Raw genomic sequence first — 7,037 nt, forward strand, 5'->3', positions numbered from 1 at the left:
CGAGGTCCACGTGTCAGGAGCTGATGGTGAGGTCCATGTGCTGGGAGCTGATGGTGAGGACCACGTGCCAGGAGCTGATGGTGAGGCCCACGTGTTGAGAGCTGATGGTGAGGCCCACGTGTTGAGAGCTGGTGGTGAGGCCCACGTGCCGGGAGCTGATGGTGAGTCCCACGTGCCGGGAGCTGGTGGTGAGGCCCACGTGTCGGGAGCTGATGGTGAGGCCCACATGTTGGGAGCTGATGGTGAGGCCCACGTGTTGAGAGCTGGTGGTGAGGCCCACGTGTTGAGAGCTGGTGGTGAGGCCCACCTGTTGGGAGCTGATGGTGAGGTCCATGTGCCGGGAGCTGATGGTGAGGTCCACGTGTCAGGAGCTGATGGTGAGGCCCACGTGTCGGGAGCTGATGGTAAGGCCCACGTGTCGAGAGCTGGTGGTGAGGCCCACGTGCCGGGAGCTGATGGTGAGTCCCACGTGCCGGGAGCTGATGGTGAGGCTCATGTGTCAGGAGCTGATGGTGAGGCCCACATGTTGGGAGCTGATGGTGAGGCCCACATGTTGGGAGCTGATAGTGAGGCCCACGTGTCAGGAGCTGATGGCAAGGTCCACGTGTCAGGAGCTGATGGTGAGGTCCATGTGCCGGGAGCTGATGGTGAGGCCCACGTGTTGAGAGCTGATGGTGAGGCCCACGTGTTGAGAGCTGGTGGCGAGGCCCACGTGCCGGGAGCTGATGGTGAGTCCCACGTGCCGGGAGCTGATGGTGAGGCCCACGTGTCAGGAGCTGATGGTGAGGCCCACATGTTGGGAGCTGATGGTGAGGCCCACGTGTTGAGAGCTGATGGTGAGGCCCACGTGTTGGGAGCTGATGGTGAGGTCCATGTGCCGGGAGCTGATGGTGAGGCCCACGTGCCAGGAGCTGATGGTGAGGCCCACGTGTTGAGAGCTGATGGTGAGGCCCACGTGTTGAGAGCTGGTGGTGAGGCCCACGTGCCGGGAGCTGATGGTGAGTCCCACGTGCCGGGAGCTGATGGTGAGGCCCACGTGTCGGGAGCTGATGGTGAGGCCCACATGTTGGGAGCTGATGGTGAGGCCCACGTGTTGAGAGCTGGTGGTGAGGCCCACGTGTTGAGAGCTGGTGGTGAGGCCCACGTGTTGGGAGCTGATGGTGAGGTCCATGTGCCGGGAGCTGATGGTGAGGTCCACGTGTCAGGAGCTGATGGTGAGGCCCACGTGTCGGGAGCTGATGGTAAGGCCCACGTGTCGAGAGCTGGTGGTGAGGCCCACGTGCCGGGAGCTGATGGTGAGTCCCACGTGCCGGGAGCTGATGGTGAGGCTCATGTGTCAGGAGCTGATGGTGAGGCCCACATGTTGGGAGCTGATGGTGAGGCCCACATGTTGGGAGCTGATGGTGAGGCCCACGTGTCAGGAGCTGATGGCGAGGTCCACGTGTCAGAAGCTGATGGTGAGGTCCATGTGCCGGGAGCTGATGGTGAGGCCCACGTGTTGAGAGCTGATGGTGAGGCCCACGTGTTGAGAGCTGGTGGTGAGGCCCACGTGCCGGGAGCTGATGGTGAGTCCCACGTGCCGGGAGCTGATGGTGAGGCCCACGTGTCGGGAGCTGATGGTGAGGCCCACATGCTGGGAGCTGATGGTGAGGCCCACGTGTTGAGAGCTGATGGTGAGGCCCACGTGTTGGGAGCTGATGGTGAGGCCCACGTGTTGGGAGCTGATGGTGAGGCCCACATGTTGGGAGCTGATGGTGAGGCCCACGTGTTGGGAGCTGATGGTGAGGTCCATGTGCCGGGAGCTGATGGTGAGGCCCACATGTTGGGAGCTGATGGTGAGGCCCACGTGTTGAGAGCTGATGGTGAGGCCCACGTGTTGGGAGCTGATGGTGAGGTCCATGTGCCGGGAGCTGATGGTGAGGCCCACGTGCCAGGAGCTGATGGTGAGGCCCACGTGTTGAGAGCTGATGGTGAGGCCCACGTGTTGAGAGCTGGTGGTGAGGCCCACGTGTTGGGAGCTGATGGTGAGGCCCACGTGCCGGGAGCTGATGGTGAGGCCCACGTGTCGGGAGCTGATGGTGAGGCCCACATGTCAGGAGCTGATGGTGAGGCCCACGTGTTGGGAGCTGATTGTGAGGCCCACGTGTCGGGAGCTGATGGTGAGGCCCACGTGTCGGGAGCTGATGGTGAGGCCCACGTGTTGGGAGCTGATGGTGAGGCCCACGTGTTGAGAGCTGGTGGTGAGGCCCACGTGTTGGGAGCTGATTGTGAGGCCCACATGTCGGGAGCTGGTGGTGAGGCCCACGTGTTGGGAGCTGATGGTGAGGCCCACGTGTTGAGAGCTGGTGGTGAGGCCCACGTGTTGGGAGCTGATGGTGAGGCCCACGTGTTGGGAGCTGATTGTGAGGCCCACGTGTTGAGAGCTGATGGTGAGGCCCACGTGTTGAGAGCTGATGGTGAGGCCCACGTGTCGGGAGCTGATGGTGAGGCCCACGTGTTGAGAGCTGATGGTGAGGCCCACGTGTTGAGAGCTGGTGGTGAGGCCCACTTGTTGAGAGCTGATGGTGAGGCCCACGTGTTGAGAGCTGGTGGTGAGGCCCACGTGTTGAGAGCTGATGGTGAGGCCCACGTGTTGAGAGCTGATGGCGAGGCTCATATGTCAGGAGCTGATGGTGAGGTCCACGTGTCAGGAGCTGATGGTGAGGTCCATGTGCCGGGAGCTGATGGTGAGGTCCACGTGTCAGGAGCTGATGGTGTGGCCCACGTGTCAGGAGCTGATGGTGAGGCCCACGTGTCGGGAGCGACATCACTAACGCAAAATAAAAGTGGCTTTAGCCAACCTGAACCAGAGTGGTTGTGGCGGGGGCAGAGATGGAGCTCTGCAATTAACCTCAGCACCGGTTGGACCAGTAAGAAGCAAAATCAGCCAGAATTCTTGCTCCTGATTATAAAGAGTATATATACTGAACAAAATAACATGTTGTGGTTAGTACCTGATTACAAGTTCTGTGAACACCCATTCAACACTGGTTAAACATTGGTTGGATCTCTAGGTTTCATCTAAAAAAATTACTTTCAAGCATTTAAATCAAATGACAGATCACTGGTTGTCTTTGACATGTTCACACAGGTTTCCCTGATTGGCCTTGATACAGCGATGCAGGCACACCCGCCCACTAGCCCTCTGGAGATGGAGCATGCGGTGTCCGCCGGCTCGCTCGAGTACTTCCGCGACCGGTGGGCGCCGCGGGGACTGGAGTGCATAATTGATTTGGACAACCAAATTTTAATTTGATTTGTTAAGGTTTATTTAAAGTTTTATTAGTTACAGTCTATTTGTTTATGCTTGGTTCAACCAAAAGAGTGCCCCACTAGCCCTGCAACACGGGGAGTCAGGCAGATGGATCATGTAAAGGGCCCTCCTGTGACTTTGTGCCCAGTGCATCATTGAGATGAGATTCATTTCAGCTCTTCTCACAGGGAGGCTCCCTGTGTGCTGGGTGTAGAAAATCATCGATGTGTTAGTTTACCAGATAGGAAGACTGGGTGTTGGCCTCAGTGCCCTTGGGTTAGGGGGGAGGGAAGAAATCAGCCAGGCCTCTCACTCCTGGTCACTAATCAGTGATCCCTGCTGGAGAAGTGAATATCACATGACCATAGGATCGAGTTGACCTCTGACTCCCTCCAAGGTTGAATTTCCTGCCGACACTCGTTGTCCGGGCCTGTGCGTGAAAAACGAGACAGCAAAGGGCGGCTGGCACCCATGGAAACTCATGAGAATCAGTGGTTGCGGTAGGGAGAGGGGAGTAAGCTGGGGGGAAAGGCTGGACTGAGAATGATCGCTCTGTGGCCAGATTCATGAGGGGATTCCCGGATGTGGTAGGAGTCCCAGGGGGAAATTCCTAATGGCAGCTGATTGAGGGGATTCCCTGTTCATGTGGAAACTACAAAAATTGCCACCAAAATCCTTGAAAGAAGATTTGAAGAGCTGGGGTACAGTGTAACATTTTACAAAGAATTACATAGAATTTACAGCACAGAAACAGGCCATTCGGCTCAACTGGTCTGTGCTGGTGTTTATGCTCCGCATGTGCCTCCTCCCACCCCTCTTCATCTAACCCCATCAGCATATTCTTCTATTCCTTTCTCCCTCATGTGTTAATCTAGCTTACCCGTAAATATATCTATGCTTTTCACCTCAACTACTCTATGTGGTAGCGAGTTCCATATTCTAACCACTCTCTGGGCAAACAGGTTGCTGGGAGGGTATTTCCCATTGGTCATTTCCCATACGAACGCTGAGTGCGCTTGCCTTCGGTGGACTTTCTTGTGCGTCCGTTAGTCCAGTTACTTCTACCTGGGTTAACCTGTGTTTTTGGGGCATACAAAGCTGGTGGAAGCTCGTTGTGCGCTCGTACAGGATGGATGCTGGTCGGAAATTACACCCCCACATTCTGTGCTGAGATAACGGAGTGAGGAAATTCCTTTGGTTGCCACAGATAAGGGGCAATTTTGCCAGGCTCCGCTCCCAAGTCAGAGCCTCACTAAGACAGGAGTGTGGGCTGCTGAATCAGCCCTGTAGGGTCATAGTCCGATCTCCGCCCCGCACTCCCGTCCAGCAAGGCTGCACCCCAGGAGCCTCTCCATGAAATGACACCTTCTGTGCAATGAAGCTGTGAAATACGTGGATCTCTAGCAGAATCATAAACAGGAAATCGCCATCAATGTGGCAACATTCGCTCTAGCTCCTGGTGGGGGGGCGGGTTCCTGAGTGCTCTACAGAGTGATGAGAATCATTGTTAGTGGTTACAGAGTTGTCATTGTATCAGAGAACGATGTCACTTTTCATAACATTGCCCCATTTTTAAGGAGGTCCACTCGGGAATCTTCTAGATCAGGAAAATACAAGCACGGCTGATTGAATTATCAGTAAAACTCACTCAACAGCTCTGTTGCCTGGTGAGTGAAGGCCTCCTGCCCTGCTGAAGCACGAAATCAAACAGGCATTTGCAACAAGTGTGAGCTGGTCAAAGAGCGTGGATTTGTGAAGGCAGGATATGTCTAACTGATCCAGTTGAATTTTTTGAGGTCACTAACTTGGTGGATAAAGGAGTGTCTATGGATGTTGTCTTTATGGACTTCCAGAAGGCATTTGATGAGGCACCGCACAATTAGATTGTTAGCAAAAATGAAAGCGTGCGGAATTGGGGGTAGGTGACAGAGGATAAAGTGAATGTTCTTTGATTGGCAGGATGTGACTCGTGTTCTCCAGGGATCTGTACTGGAGCCTCAGCTTTTTACCATATATATCAATGACTTGGATGAAGGAATAGAGAGCTGTGTATCCAAGTTTGCAGATGACACTAAGTTGGGAGGCACAGTAAGTTGTGCAAATGGAGCAGGACGTTACAAAGGGACATAGACAGATTAAGTGAGTGGGCAAAACTGTGATGCATGGAGTTCAATGTGAGGAAGTGTAAGGTCATCCACGTTGGAGCCAAGAAAAACAAATCGGAATATTTTCTTAATGGTGAGCTGTGGAGAAACAAAGGGATTTAAGTGTTTATGTACACCGATCACTAAAAGCTGGTACACAGTAATTACAAAAAGTAATCAAAAAGACGAATGGAATGTTGGTCTTTATCTCGGGGGGTTGTAATTCAAAAGTGAGGAGATGATGCTTTAATTGTGCAGAGCCTTGGTCAGACTCCGATTGGAGCACTGTGTTCAGTTTTGGGCACCGAACCTCAGGAAAGATCAGGGGTACAGTGCAGATTCACCAGAATGATACCAGGGCTTAAAGGGTTAATTTCTGAGGCTAGGTTGTTTAATCTTTTTTTTTATTCCCTTGAGTTTAGACGGTTGAGGGGTGATCTGATGGAGGTGTTTAAAATGATAAAAGGATTCAGTAGGGTAGCTACAGAGTAACTAGGGATGGGCAATAAATGCTGGACTTGCCAGCGACACCCACATCCCGTGAATGAATAAAAAAAAAGTTTAAAAATCTATTTCCTCTGGTGGGGGAATCCAGAACAAGGGGGCACCATCTTAGTATTAAAGCCAGGCCATTTGGGAGTGAAATCAGGAAGCACTTTTCACACAAAGGGCAGTGGAAATCTGGAACTCTCTTTCCCAAAAGGCTGTGGATACCGGATCAATTGGAATTTTCAAGACTGAAATCAATGTAATTTTGCTAAGTAAGGATATCAAGGGCTAAGGCGGGTGAATGGAGCTGAGGTACAGATCTGCCATGATCTAACTGTATGGCAGAACAGGCTCGAGGGGTTGAATGGCCTACTCCAGTTCCTACATCTTATGTTCTTTCTTCCTATGTGGACAGAAGGGCTTAGGCCATATCCCCAGTCTGAGCTGAGATACCAGATCTCAGCCTTGGACAGTAATGGTGGGTTCTATATTTGGCCTTTGGAATAGTGAGGGGAAAATCGGCTCTGGTTCCGGCTCCAGTTGACTCTCCAGTTCTTCCTGCTGGACGGTGAGTGGGTGTGTGTTGAGGAGTGAGGAGTGGCTCGTGCTCAGCTGTGATTCTCCCCACAGTTGGATAGCTTGGCGACACGCACTGACTAGACTCACAAATGAAGAATGGCCACTTAGGTGAGGTACTGGAGGAGGCCGGTGCCTGTGGAACCTGAACCCCAGTGAGAGTCAACGCCTTTCGGAGAGAAGGGGAGGAAATTGAACGGTTTGCCGTGTTGATGATCAGCAGCTTTTGTAGTTTCACTTTCCAGGCTGCAGATTCCTCCTGTCACCCTGGCTCACAGATTAAAGATATCAGAAGCAGGGGGTGTGGAGTGAGGGGTGAGAAATGAAGGGCGAGGAGCGAGGGAGAAAGAACAAGAGGTGAAGGACAAAGGGTGAGGAACGAGATTTAAGGGGCAAGGGGTGAGGAGTGAAGGGTGACGGACGAGGGGTGAGGAATGAAGGGTGAGGAGCGAGGGAGAAGGACAAAGAGTGAGAAACAGTGATGAGGGGCAAGGGTGAGGAGTGAGGGGGGAAGAGCAAGGATACAAGAACTGAAG

At 53.4% G+C, this 7,037-nt stretch overlaps 1 pseudogene; it reads right to left on the reverse strand.

Annotated features, from left to right (window-relative positions):
• Positions 1 to 1,444: 1,444 nt before the first annotated feature.
• Positions 1,445 to 2,656, reverse strand: LOC147108273 (uncharacterized; annotated as a pseudogene).
• Positions 2,657 to 7,037: the final 4,381 nt, after the last annotated feature.

Source organism: Somniosus microcephalus, chromosome 13 (assembly GCF_052327205.1).
Source record: "Somniosus microcephalus isolate GS21.2 chromosome 13, FLI_Smic_1.0, whole genome shotgun sequence".
Classification (NCBI taxonomy): domain Eukaryota; kingdom Metazoa; phylum Chordata; class Chondrichthyes; order Squaliformes; family Somniosidae; genus Somniosus; species Somniosus microcephalus.